Here is a 15,413-nt window from a genome sequence, read left to right as displayed (position 1 = left end):
AGTGACTAGTGGGGTGCCACAGGGATCTGTGTTGGGTCCACTGTTGTTTGTCATGTACATCAATGATCTGGATGATGGTGTGGTAAATTGGATTAGTAAGTATGCAGATGATACTAAGATAGGTGGTGTTGTGGATAATGAAGTAGATTTTCAAAGTCTACAGAGAGATTTATGCCAGTTGGAAGAGTGGGCTGAAAGATGGCAGATGGAGTTTAATGCTGATAAGTGTGAGGTGCTACATCTTGGCAGGACAAATCAAAATAGGACGTACATGGTAAATGGTAGGGAATTGAGGAATGCAGTTGGAGAGAGGGATCTCGGAATAACTGTGCACAGTTCCCTGAAGGTGGAATCTCATGTAGATAGGGTGGTAAAGAAAGCTTTTGGTGTACAATTTTGGTCGCCTAATTATAGGAAGGATGTCAACAAAATAGAGAGAGTACAGAGGAGATTTACTAGAATGTTGCCTGGGTGTCAGCAACTAAGTTACAGAGAAAGGTTGAACAAGTTAGGTCTTTATTCTTTGGAGCACAGAAGGTTAAGGGGGGACTTGATAGAGGTCGTTAAAATGATGAGAGGGATACACAGAGTTGACGTGGATAAGCTTTTCCCACTGAGAGTAGGGAAGATTCAAACAAGATGACATGACTTGAGAATTAAGGGACAGAAGTTTAGGGGTAACATGAGGGGGAACTTCTTTACTCCGAGAGTGGTAGCTGTGTGGAATGAGCTTCCAGTGAAGGTGGTGGAGGCAGGTTCGATTTTATCATTTAAAAATAAATTGGATAGTTATATGGACGGGAAAGGAATGGAAGGTTATGGTCTGAGTGCAGGTAGATGGGACTAGGGGAGAATACGTGTTCGGCACGGACTAGAAGGGCCGAGATGGCCTGTTTCCATGCTGTAATTGTTATATGGTTATATGGTTATATAGATGTTTAGATCTAGTAATTTAATTTTGTAATTAGTTACAAATAGGTAACAAACTAATTATATGCTTTAATTTCAGTTCATCCAAGAAAGATTGTTTCATATGTGTTTCTGCAGTAAATTAGGTGTCAAATTAAATTTCTTTTTATGCTTTATCTGATGGGATAAATTGCAGACTTGATTTTTAAAATCTCAAACTTTTGTAACATTGCTACTCTAATGTCCTTATAGGAAAGAAACCTGCCTTCACTGCAAGCCTTTCCCTGCCTGCAGCCACTCACGGATATGTTGCTGACTGGATAGTTTAGTTTAGTTTAGAGATACAGTGCAGAATCGGGCCCTTCGGCCCAACGAGCCCGCACTAACCTGCGATCCCCGCACACTAACACTATCCCACACACTAGGGACAATCTACATTCATACCAAGCCAATTAACCTAAAAACCTGTACGTCTTTGGAGTGTGGGAGGAAACCAAATGTTTTGGAGAAAATGCACACAGGTCACGGGGAGAACATACAAACTCCATACAGACAGCACCCGTGGTCAGGATGAAGCCCAGGTCTCTGGCGCTGTCAGGCAGCAACTCTATCACTGTGCCACCATGGCACCCATCTGAGGGATAATTCGAGATGCTGGTTTACAAAACAAGACACAAAGTGCTGCAGTAACTCAATGGATGAGGCAGCTTCCCTGGAGAACAAACAGGTGACGTTTCAGGCTGGGACCCTTCTTCAGACACTAGGTCTGTACAATAGGCACATGCAGCGGGACAGGGCCGGTTTTAGATGAAGAGAGGCCCTAAGCTGTTCCACTTGTGAGGCCCCCTCCGCGTTGGTTTTCAGCGCTGGCGGCTAGGCAGCGACCGGACAGCCATGGCGGCCAAATCTCCCACAATTCAAAGTGAGGAAGAAAGTGCCCAGCGCCGACCAGTTGCCGTTGCAGTGCGCATGCGCAGGGCGGCCGATGATGTGCTGGTCGTGGTTGTGCGCATGTGCAGGGGGAGGACGTGCAGGCCGCAGCAATGCGCATGTAATAATAATAATAATAATAATAATAATAATAATATATTTTATTGTCATTGCACATCAGTGCAACGAGATTTAGTATGCAGCTTCCATCCGATGTCAAAGAAAAGTAAAATAAATAAATAAGCTGTGTGACGTTACCATCCGAGGGAGACAGTCCAGGGGGGATGGGGGGCACTCAGCAGGGCCGGTTCAGAGCCGCTATAGCTCTGGGAATGAAGCTGTTTCTGAGTCTGGAGGTTTGGGCGTAGAAGGCCTTGTAACGTCTGCCAGAGGGAAGTAGTTCGAACAGTCCGTTACAAGGGTGTGAGGAGTCTTTATGGATGTTGACGGCCTTCCTGAGGCACCGTGTGTGGTAGATGCCCTCCAAGGCTGGTAGCTCTGTCCCAATGATCCTCTGTGCTCTGTGGACGATGCGCTGAAGAGCTCTCCTCTCCGCCTCCGTGCAGCTGAGATACCACACAGAGATGCCATACGTTAATATGCTCTCCGTGGTGCAGCGGTAGAACATTGTCAGCAGCTGTTGGGGCAGACCAGTCTTTTTTAATGTCCTCAGGAAGAACAGTCGTTGCTGTGCCTTCTTGACCAGTGTGAGGTCCTCTGAAATGTGAGTGCCCAGAAACTTAAAGCTGGACACTCTCTCCACACTTTCCCCGTAAATGGAGATTGGGGCGTATTCTCCATTATGGGACCTCCTGAAGTCAATAATCAGCTCCTTGGAGGTGTTTAGTGACAAGTTGTTACGTGTGCACCAGTCCGCCAGGTTCTGCACCTCAGCTCTGTATTTTGTTTCATCCCCGTTGGTGATCAGCCCACTCACTGTTGTGTCATCTGCAAACTTCACGATGGTGTTGGTGTCGAATGCAGGAACACAGTCGTGAGTGAAGAGGGAGTAGAGCATGGGGCTTAGTACACAGCCCTGTGGTGTGCCGGTGCTCAGGGTGATAGTGGAGGACAGGTGCGGGCCCAGTCTCACTGCCTGCGGTCGCTCCGTCAGAAGGTTCAGGATCCAATCGCATATCGGCAAGCTGAGGCCTAGCTGGTGGAGTTTGGTGGTGAGCTTGGTGGGGATGACCGTATTGAATGCAGAGCTATAGTCAATGAAGATTTAAGGTGAGAGGGGCAAGGTTTAATGGAGATGTGCGTGGCTAGATTACGACATAAGATTTCAGAATTAATGTACGCTCTTTTACGAAGGAGATTTCTTTAGTCAGTGGGTGTTTATGAAGCTTTTAGATAGGTACATGGAAGTGCAGGGAATGGAGTGATATGCATATGGATCATGTACGGGCAGGAAGAGATTAGTTTACCTTGTTCTGGGTGGACATTGTGGGCCTGTCCTGTGCAGTACTGTTCTATGTTCTTAACTTTACAGGCACAACATAAGATGTACTTCCTGCGGCAGCTGAGGAAGCACAATCTGCCACAGGCAATGATGGTCCAACTCTACACGGCCATCGTAGAGTCTGTTCTCACCTTCTCCATCATGGTCTGGTTTGGCTCAGCCACCAAGCACGACACATAGAAACATAGAAACATAGAAACATAGAAATTAGGTGCAGGAGTAGGCCATTCGGCCCTTCGAGCCTGCACCGCCATTCAATATGATCATGGCTGATCATCCAACTCAGTGTCCCGTACCTGCCTTCTCTCCATACCCTCTGATCCTCTTAGCCACAAGGGCCACATCTAACTCCCTCTTAAATATAGCCAATGAACTGGCCTCGACTACCCCCTGTGGCAGGGAGTTCCAGAGATTCACCACTCTCTGTGTGATAAAAGTTCTTCTCATCTCGGTTTTAAAGGATTTCCCCCTTATCCTTAAGCTGTGACCCCTTGTCCTGGACTTCCCCAACATCGGGAGCAATCTTCCTGCATCTAGCCTGTCCAACCCCTTAAGAATTTTGTAAGTTTCTATAAGATCCCCTCTCAATCTCCTAAATTCTAGAGAGTATAAACCAAGTCTATCCAGTCTTTCTTCATAAGACAGTCCTGACATCCCAGGAATCAGTCTGGTGAACCTTCTCTGCACTCCCTCTATGGCAATAATGTCCTTCCTCAGATTTGGAGACCAAAACTGAACGCAATACTCCAGGTGTGGTCTCACCAAGACCCTGTACAACTGCAGTAGAACCTCCCTGCTCCTATACTCAAATCCTTTTGCTATGAAAGCTAACATACCATTCGCTTTCTTCACTGCCTGCTGCACCTGCATGCCCACTTTCAATGACTGGTGTACCATGACACCCAGGTCTCGCTGCATCTCCCCTTTTCCTAGTCGGTCACCATTTAGATAATAGTCTGCTTTCCTGTTTTTGCCACCAAAATGGAGAACCTCACATTTATCCACATTATACTGCATCTGCCAAATATTTGCCCACTCACCCAGCCTATCCAAGTCACCTTGCAGTCTCCTAGCATCCTCCTCACAGCTAACACTGCCCCCCAGCTTAGTGTCATCCGCAAACTTGGAGATATTGCCTTCAATTCCCTCATCCAGATCATTAATATATATTGTAAATAGCTGGGGTCCCAGCACTGAGCCTTGCGGTACCCCACTAGTCACTGCCTGCCATTGTGAAAAGGACCCGTTTACTCCTACTCTTTGCTTCCTGTTTGCCAGCCAGTTCTCTATCCACATCAATACTGAACCCCCAATGCCGTGTGCTTTAAGTTTGTAAACTAATCTCTTATGTGGGACCTTGTCGAAAGCCTTCTGGAAGTCCAGATACACCACATCCACTGGTTCTCCCCTATCCACGCTACTAGTTACATCCTCGAAAAATTCTATAAGATTCGTCAGACATGATTTACCTTTTGTAAATCCATGCTGACTTTGTCCAATGATTTCACCACTTTCCAAATGTGCTGCTATCCCATCTTTAATAACTGACTAGCAGTTTCCCCACTACCGATGTTAGACTAACTGGTCTGTAATTCCCCGTTTTCTCTCTCCCTCCCTTCTTAAAAAGTGGGATTACGTTTGCTACCCGCCAATCCTCAGGAACTACTCCAGAATCTAAAGAGTTTTGAAAGATTATTACTAATGCATCCACTATTTCTGGAGCTACTTCCTTAAGTACTCTGGGATGCAGCCTATCTGGCCCTGGGGATTTATCGGCCTTTAATCCATTTAATTTACCCAACACCACTTCCTGGCTAACCTGGATTTCACTCAATTCCTCCAACTCCTTTGACCCGCGGTCCCCTGCTATTTCCGGCAGATTATTTATGTCTTCCTTAGTGAAGACGGAACCAAAGTAGTTATTCAATTGGTCCGCCATATCCTTGTTCCCCATGATCAACTCACCTGTTTCTGACTGCAAGGGACCTACATTTGTTTTAACTAATCTCTTTCTTTTCACATATCTATAAAAACTTTTGCAGTCAGTTTTTATGTTCCCTGCCAGTTTTCTTTCATAATCTATTTTTCCTTTCCTAATTAAGCCCTTTGTCCTCCTCTGCTGGTCTCTGAATTTCTCCCAGTCCTCCAGTATGCTGCTTTTTCTGGCTAATTTGTACGCATCATCCTTCGCTTTGATACTATCCCTGATTTCCCTTGTTATCCACGGATGCACTACCTTCCCTGATTTATTCTTTTGCCAAACTGGGATGAACAATTTTTGTAGTTCATCCATGCAGTCTTTAAATGTCTTCCATTGCATATCCACCGTCAACCCTTTTAGAATTAATTGCCAGTCAATCTTGGCCAATTCACGTCTCATACCCTCAAAGTTACCTTTCTTTAAGTTCAGAACCATTGTTTCACATGGAGGCTGCAGCGAATCGTCTGATCAGCAGAGAAGGTTATTGGCTGCAACCTTCCCTCCATTGATGAACTGTACACTGCAAGGGCCAGGAAGCGAGCGGGCGAGATAATCTCTGACCCCTCTCACCCTGGCCACAAAATCTTTGAATCACTTCCCTCTGGAAGGCGACTCCGGATTGTCAAAGCTGCCACAGCCTGACATAAAAACAGTTTTTATCCACGAGTAGTTGCTCTACTCAACAGGCAAAAATCTGTAGCCGCCCCTTGATCTGGTATTTTGTTGGTTCACATGCTTGATCAATGGTGTTTTATCATTAATGTCTTATTATTATTAATGTTTAGTGTTTTCTGAGTCATTCGTAACTGTCACTGTATGTCATGTTGTTACTTGTGGGCGAAGAACCAATGCAAATTCCTTGTATGTGAATCCTTGGCCAATAAACTTACTTACTTACTTACTTAGAAAACATAGAAATATAGAACATAGAAACATAGAAAATAGGTGCAGGAGTAGGACATTCGGCCCTTCGAGCCTGCACCGCCATTCAATATGAACATGGCTGATCATCCAATATCCCGTGCCTGCCTTCTCTCCATACCCCCTGATCCCTTTAGCCACAAGGGCCACATCTAACTCCCTCTTAAATATAGCCAATGAACTGGCCTCAACTACCTTCTGTGGCAGAGAATTCCAGAGATTCACCACTCTCTGTGTGAAAAATGTTTTTCTCATCTCGGTCCTAAAGGATTTCCCCTCTATCCTTAAGTTGTGACCCCTTGTCCTGGACTTCCCCAACATCGGGAACAATCTTCCTGCATCTAGCCTGTCCAACCCCTTAAGAATGTTGTAAGTTTCTATAAGATCACCCCTCAATCTCCTAAATTCTAGCGAGTACAAGCCGAGTCTATCCAGTCTTTCCTCAAATGAAAGTCCTGACATCCCAGGAATCAGTCTGATGAACCATCTCTGCACTCCCTCTATGGCAATAATGTCCTTCCTCAGATTTGGAGACCAAAACTGTACGCAATACTCCAGGTGTGATCTCACCAAGACCCTGTACAACTGCAGTAGAACCTCCCTGCTCCTATACTCAAATCATTTTGCTATGAATGCTAATATACTTACTTACTTACTTACTTACAATAAGCAAGATTAAAGTTGATCAAATATGGCCCTTGGCAAGAATGTTAAAAATGAATACAACAAGCAAAAAAACTGTAGATCGACACAAGAGTAACTCAGCGGGTCAGGCAGCTTCTCTGGAGAAAAAGGAATAGGCGACGTTTCGAGTCGAGACCCTTCATCAGACTGATTGGATAGCATGCAAAAGTTTTTCATTGTACCACGGTACACATGACAATAATACCACTAAACGTAAACCTATAGATCTCTTCAGCACACTAGAACGGTGTGATCCACTTTGACTGGAGATATATTTATTGCAGCATGCACCCTGGAGATCAGTCAGTGTTGGAACTTTACTCCAGCCTACAGTCATGTTCACACAGAGAGTGGTGAGGGCCAGGACCGGTGTCAGGGGGTGGTGGTGGAGGCAGTTGCCATGGTGGAGTTTAAGAGGCTTTTAGATAGTCACATGTATAGGGGTTTGAGATGAGAAGACAAGATTTAATTGGACCCTGAGGGGCAATTGTTTTACACAAAGGGTGGTAGGTATAAAGAATGAGCTGCCTGCCCGAAGACACGGGTTCGATCCTGACCACAGGTGCTGTCTGTACATGGTTTATACCTTCTCCCCGTGACCGTGTGGGTTTCCTCCAGGGGCTCCAGTTTCCACCCACACTCCAAAGATGTACAGGTTTGTAAGTTCATTGGCCTCAGTAAGTTGTATAAATAGTCTCTAATTGTATACAGGGTTATCGCTGGTTGGCGCAGATTCAACAGGCCGAAGGGCTTGTTTCCACATTGAATCTTTAAAATCTGCCCAAATGAGGTAGTTGAGGCAGGCACTATCACAACGGTGAAGAAACATTTAGACAGGTGCATGGATAGGACAGGTTGAGAGGGATATGGGGCAAACGCAGGCAAGTGGGACTAGTTGGCCAGTGTGGGCAAGTTGGGCCGAAGGGCCTGTTTCCACACTGTATCACTCCATGACCCTGTGGAAGTGCAGGGAACAGAGGGATATGGACCATATACAGGTCAATGAAATCAGTTTAACTTGGCACCTATGCTTCATGCTTCTCGGCAATGCCTCCAGCATAATCAAGAATGACTCACCCTGGTCACTCCCTCTTCTCCCCTCTTCCCCTCAGGCAAGAGGTACGGAAGTGTGAAAACGCACATCTCCAGATTCAGAGGTTGACAAAAATGCTGGAGAAACTCAGCGGGTGAGGCAGCATCTATGGAGCGAAGGAATAGGTGACGTTTCAGTTCGAGACCCTTCTTCAGACTGAAGATGCTGCACCCGCTGAGTTTCTCCTGCATTTTTGTCTACCTTCGATTTTTCCAGCATCTGCAGTTCTTTCTTAAACATCTCCAGATTCAGGGACAGTTTTTTCCAGCTGTTACCAGGAAACTGAACCATCCTATCAACAACTAGAGAGTGGTCCTGTGCAAATATCTACCTCATTGGAGACCCTCGGACTATCTTTAATCGGACTTCACCTGGACTAAACTTTATTCCCTTTTACATGGATCTGTACACTATGGATGGCTCATTTGTAATCATGTGTAGTCTTTCCGCTGACTGGTTAAAGCCCTGTCCCACGGTGCGAGTTCATCCCAAGACTTCTCCCGTGTTTGCCCTGCTTCGAATTCGGAGATTTACGGTAATGGCCGCTCGTCGGTACTCGGGGCTCTCGTGGACATTTTTCAACATGTTGAAAAATCTTCACGAGTCTTCCCGTGCTTACCTGCCGTTAGCGAGTCTTCCCAAATACCTGCTCTTAGCGGTACGAGCCGCCAGGAGACGTCCCCGAGCTCCGACGTACCCGCTACGTTCATTCTCCGTGCTTACCACGAGTTTGATTTTTTTTAAACTCAGGAGAGCTCTTGGAATGAACTCGTACCGTGGGACATGACTTTTAGCGTGCCACAAAAGCTTTTCACCGTCCCCCGGTACACGTGACAATAAACTAAACTAAACTAAACTAAATGGGAGCCTGGAACGCATTGCCAGGGGTGTGGTGGTGGAGGCAGGTATGATGGTGGTATTTAAGCGGCTTTTAGATAGACACATGGATATGCAGGGAATAGAGGGAGATGGATCACTTGTAGGCAGCAGAGATCAGCTCAGCTCAGCAACATTGTGGGCTGAAGGGCCTGTTCCTGTGCTGTTCTATGTTCTATGCTCTAATGAGTGCCTTTGCTGTGCGTGACACGTTCTACTGTCCTATTTATACAAGCTGCATCTAATTTAAATATGCATGAAGGTGGAAGTGGCACAAATAAACAAGATAAACATTTGATGTGGCTCCTTCACAATTAATATGAAGAGTACTGCGGGTAGCGTTCGAAGCAAAAAATAGCAGCCGTGCTCAAACCCTTGAGATTTAACTTGGAGCCACAAGAGACTACAGATGCTGGAATCCGGAGAAAAGCACGACAAAGCACAACGTGCTGGAGGAACTCAACGGGTCAGGCAGCATCTGTGTGGGGGGGAGGGAGGAGAAATAAACTCCTCAGCACCTCAGCCAAGCAATATGGTTTAGTTTAGTTTAAGTGATGCAGCATGGCAACAGGCCCTTCTGCCCACCGAGTCTGTTCAATACAATACAATACAATACAATACAATACAATACAATACAATACAATACAATACAATACAATACAATATAATACAATACAATTTATTGTCATTTGAGCCTCAGTGAGGCTCAAACGAAATTCCGTTTCCACAGCCATACAAACAAAGACAATTCCTAGACATACACACAATTTAGTTCACACAAACATCCATCACAGTGAACCTACTGTGATGGAAGGCAAAGTCTTTTCTCTCCCCTGTTCTCCATGTCTCTCCCGATGTCGAAGCCCCAGGCGGGCGATGATAAGTCCCACGGCCATGAAGCCGTGCTGGGCGATGTATGACTCCGCTCCGGGTCGTTCCAACCCCGCGACACGAGCTGGAGAAGTCGCGTTGCGGGAGCTCCGGGAAGCGGTCTCTCTCTCCCCCCAGACCCGCGAGCTCCCGATGTCCCGACAGTCCACCGGACCTGCGGCTGCCTTGCTGGAGCCTCCGAGCCCCAGTAGTCGAGTCGCAGCAGCGAGTCACCACCGCTCCCCACGCTCCGAGGCCGGCCAGCCCCACGATGGTGAATAGTCCGCAGCTCCGCAGTCTCCCGAGCCCCCGGGTCGTTCAGGCTGGAGACCGCTCCACGGTGCTAGGCCCCAACGACAACGGAGCCCCGACAAGGAAAAGGTCGGGTCTCCCGGACAGGGAAGAGATTCTAAACAGTTTCCCCCCTCCCCCCCCCCCCCCCCCCCCCTGCCCCCCACATATACACATTTAAAACCAATATTAAAAAACACCAACACTAGCCCTATCCTACACACACTAGGGACAAGTTGCAATGATAGCAAGCCAATTAACCTACGAAACTGTACGTCCTTGGACCGAAAGGTCTGAATGACAATAAACAAATCTAATCTAATCTAATCTAATCTAAAATTTGGGAGGAAACAGGAGTTCCCGGGGAAAACCCACGCAGGTCATGGAGAGAACGTACAAATTCCGTACAGACAGCACCCGTGGTCAAGATTATACCCGGGTCTTTGGCGCCGTAAGGCAACAACGCTACCGCCACCGTGATGCCACTGTTTTTTGTGCTGGTCACAAACTTGGATCTGCAATCACGCATCACAATCATTTCACTCTTTAAACCTCTACTAAAACAAGTTATTGGTGATATTTACTCCAAGCTCTCAACCATCTCTACCTAGTCACCGTCAATGCATACCAGGGCATGTATGCCACTTTGCTTCCTGAAGTCGATCAATATCTCCTTTGTCTTGTTGACATTGAGAGAAAGGAGGATGCTTTCTGATATATGATTTGATTTATTTTCAGATGCTGAAATCTAATTCCTTGGCCTCCACAGAAGTCCGTGGTTGACTCACAGAGTTCCTCCAGCAGTTTGCTTTCTCTCCTGTAAGAATTTTGTACAAAACTTTGCCAATTTCTTCCAAAATGTAGATATCATCGGCACAGTCTATTTAATCTCACCTCAAGAGTTAACATTCCTATCTCAGAAATGAATAGGGGGACCATGTGTCTGCACACAGTATTTGAGGTCAGATTGTACCATCAATGTATCACATTCAATCCACTCGTGATCAAATCCTCTCGCAATGAATGTCAACATACCATTTGCCTTTCTAATTGGATAGTTTAGTTGAGTTTAGTTTAGAGATACAGCGCGGGAACAGGCCCTTCGGTCCACCGAGTCCGCGCCGACCAGCGATCCCCGCACATTAACACTATCCTACACGCACGAGGGACAACTTATATTTTTATACCAAGCCAATGAACCTACAAATAGTTGTCTAGTTTATTCCATTCCAGAGGTTTTGTCTAAGGAATCCTAGTGGGCTTTAGTGACTGTGTTATCCACGTGTATGTACGTCTTTGGAGAGTGGGTGGAAACTAGGGATCCCAGAAAAAAAAAACCACGCAGGTCATGGGGAGGGTGTACAAACTCCGTACAGACAGCACCCGCAGTCAGGATCGAACCTGGGTCTCTAGCACTGTACGGCAGCAACTCTACCACTGCGTCACCGTGCCACCATGCCTGCACGTTCATTTTCAGTAAATCCTGCATAGCCCAGTCTCTTCGAATGCAAACCTTCATGCTTTTACCATTTATAAAATAACATCTTTTCCATCGGCTAAATTGGTTGAGCAGTCCTCAAATTATTGGCAGGATTATGTTATTTGAGAAATCTTGATGGAAACTCTAATGGCAGTAAATACTGTGAAGGCAGCAGGCTGTTGATGCCTTGGTGCAGCATTGATGCATTACCTGTGGTATTACATTGACTAGAGTATCAGCCTAGACATTTATTCAAGCCCCTGGAGTGGGAATTAACCGCCTGAACTTTCGATGTGAAGGCAATAGTGTTGAGCTACAAGTGATCAGATGGGAATGAGATCACAGACACTTCCAGCACTTGGGACATTATTGTGCTTCCACAATCTTCACATATTTGTACTGGGGCTAGTAATGCTCCATCAGTGATATCAGACAGCTGATCTAATGACTAATTTACGGCAATCAATTATACATTACCAATGGAAGAAAATACTTTGTTGCTTGTAAATAGCAGAGATTAACGAGATTCTCTTTACACCATTTAAGTACAAAAAGCAGCGCTTGAGGTTTGAGGTGTCGAGTAATTATAACAGACCATGGAGCAGTACAGCACAGGAACGGGCCCTTCGGCCCACAATGCTTGTGACGGACATAATGCCAAATTAAACTGATCTCATCTGCCTGCACATGATCTATATCCAACTATTCCTTGCACTTCCATGTGCCTGTCCAAAAGCCTCTTAAATGCCACAATCATATCTGCCTCCCTGGCCCCCACCACTCTTTGTATAAATAACTTGCCCCGCACATCTCCATTAAACATTCCCCCTCTCACCTGATAGCAGGGGATGTAACGCTGAGGCTCTATAAGGTGCTGGTCAGGCCGCATTTGGAATATTGTGAGCAATTTTGGGCACCATATCTGAGGAAGGATGTGCCGGGTCCAGAGGAGGTTTACAAGAATGATCCCAGGAATGATTGGGTTAACATATGATGAGCATATTCCCTGCACTTCCATGTGCCAGTCTTTAAAAGCCTCTTAAACGCCACTATTGTATCTGTCTCCACCACCGCCTATTGTATCTGTCTTCTCTCTGTCTATATCCTATTTATGCTCCTCATAATTGTATATACTTCTATCAAGCCTCCTCTCAGTCTCTGATGTACTAGAGAAAACAATCCAACCTCTCGTCAAACAGAGGCTTATACCCTCTAATCCAGGCAGCATTTTTGTAAACCTGCTCTGAGCCCTCTTTAGGGCCTGTCCCACTTGGACGGTTTTTCAGCGGACTGCCGGCGACTGCCTAGTTCGCGGCACTCGCCTGAAAAATCGGGAACTGGAACGCGACTGTCAGAGTGGAACACACACAAACACATCACAAAGGCGGGGGCCAGGGAAAGCGGGGGAGCGCAGTCTGAAATTCACACGGTACAAAGTCAAGGTGATACAGACACACACCGCGCTGAACAGGAAGTTTAACACTGCTAGCACAGTGTATGGTAAGTCCTTTAAAAGAGTGTGGAGGGGAGAACATTTTATGAAGCCAGACAACTTTTAATAAGCCAGTGATACACAGCTGTGAAGTTTAGCGGGCATCTAACATTACCGTTCGGTTCTCCTTGGTTCTGAAAACTTGTGCTTACGTTTTTTTCACCCAATGAGCCAATGAAAATGCTCGGTCAGCAAAGGCGATTAACTAAAACTACCACGACTACCTATAACTACATGGTGACGACACTACCACTGCACCCAGGGCCGGATTTAGATGAAGAGAGGCCCTAAGCTGTTCCACCTGTGAGGCCCCCTCCGCGTTGGTTTTCAGCGCTGGCGGCTAGGCAGCGACCGGACAGCCATGGCGGCCAAATCTCCCACAATTCAAAGCGAGGGAGAAAGTGCCCAGCGCCGACCAGTTGCCGTTGCAGTGCGCGTGCGCAGGGCGGCCGATGATGCGCTGGCCGTGGTTGTGCGCATGTGCAGGGGGAGGACGTGCAGGCCGCAGCAATGCGCATGTGCAAGGCGGCCTGCCGTGCCGGCGGATGAGGAGCGAGCAGAGCCCGGCGGCCCGGATACGGATAGCGGGGGGAGATGGAGAGAGAGAGAGAGATGGGGGGGGGGGCGCGCCCAGAGTTGAACGGTAGGTGTCCTGCCTTGGCCGGAGGCCCCCTAGACCTCGAGGCCCTAAGTTTAAGCTTGTCTAGCTTATAGGTAAATCGGCCCTGGCTGCACCTACGACTACAAAAGTATAGATTTTCTCCACGGCGACCAATGTTGAAAAATTTGTGGCGACCATACTGAGGCCACGACGAGTTCCCAGAATGCGGGAACTCCTCGCGACGATAAAGGAGACTCACCAGAGACCACCAGCGAACATGTGGCGACCATGTAGTGATCGTGTGGCGAACGTAATGTCTCCTGCATTCGCCTAAAAAGCCGCATGTGGGACAGGCCCTTTAATCCTTCCTGTAATGGGGCGACCAGACTGCACACAATACTCCAAATGCAGCCAAACCAAAGTCCTATAAAGCAACAACATGCCTTCCTGTGGTGGTGGTGTTGGCTCGACGGGCCGAATGGGCTAATCCTGCATCTATTGTCTGTTGTCTATTGTCTGCGTGTTCTACTCTTATACAGGTCCGATTTTCCGGCAGCCTTGTGTCCAGAACCTTGCCGTATTATCCATTTTGCTGAACTACTGAGGTCACGGCCTCCGGGGGGCTGAGATACCGACCAGCAAAATCCTCCGTGGAAGTCGGCGATGGGAACGGATCTGCCTGCTTCAGCCGGGCCGGAGTTCCATAGCCCCGGCCACAGGGGGCAAATTCGTCCCGCCGATCGGCGTGGAAGTCCCGATGAGGTAGAGGTTGGCCTCCTAGGCGCCATAAGTTTGGGGGGACTTCCGGGGGAGGTGTTTCAAGTGCGCTCTGGAAATTTTGCCCGTATTAAAGTGGGCGCCGGATCATCAGTTGCCGGAATATCGATGGTGGACCTGTAATTGTCAGGTGTAAAAGCAATTCTATGGGTGATGTTGTACCACCAGGCTACTAGTCCAATTGCCTTGAACCACAAGTTCTGTTCATTCCCTTTGATGCTCTGCTCTGCTCTGGAAAGTTGGACCGACAGCAGGCATTCATATCATCACGGTGGCGCAGCGGTAGAGCTACTGCTTTACAGCGCCAGAGACCCGGGTTCGATCCCGACTACTGGTGCTGTCTGTACGGAGTTTGTACGTTCGCCCCGTGACCTGCGTGGGTTTTCTCCGAGATCTCAGTTTTCCTCCCACACTCCAAAGACGTGCGGGTTTGTAGGTTAATTGGCTTGGTATAAATGTTTTAAAAATTGTCCCCAGTGTGTGTCGGGTAATGTTAATGCGTGGTGATCGCTGTTCAGTTCAGACTCGGTGGGCCGAATGGCTTGTGTCCGTGCTGTATCTCTAAACTAAACTAAACCGAACATGTCATCATGAACATACATTCAATTTCAAATTTGTGAGCTTACATTCTCATGTGACAGAGAAGGCGACTATTCGGCCCATTGGAATGATGTTGTCCCTTGGAACATTCCCATCAGTCGCATTCCCCACAACCCATTTTCTCTCAGATGCCCATTCACTCCGGCCTCCGTGCCCTGCGTGGGTTTTCTCCGTGATCTTCAGTTTTCTCCCACACTCCAGAGACCTACAGGTTGTAGGTTCATTGGCTTTGGTATAAATGTAAATGTAATAAATGTAAGTTGTCCCGAGGATAGTGTTAGCAGACGGGAATTGCTGGTCGGTGCGGACTCCGTGGGCCGGAGGGCCTGTTTCTGTGCTGCATCTCTAAACTAAAACTAAACTAAATAGGCCACTGCGACCGCATGCAAAACTCGTCAGGATTTTGACGCCATTTTCAAAGTTCAGAACTCTACAAAACTCTTGAA

The sequence above is a fragment of the Amblyraja radiata genome, chromosome 1, assembly GCF_010909765.2.
Source record: "Amblyraja radiata isolate CabotCenter1 chromosome 1, sAmbRad1.1.pri, whole genome shotgun sequence".
In the NCBI taxonomy this organism is placed as follows: domain Eukaryota; kingdom Metazoa; phylum Chordata; class Chondrichthyes; order Rajiformes; family Rajidae; genus Amblyraja; species Amblyraja radiata.
Note: the sequence above shows the minus strand (reverse complement) of the source record.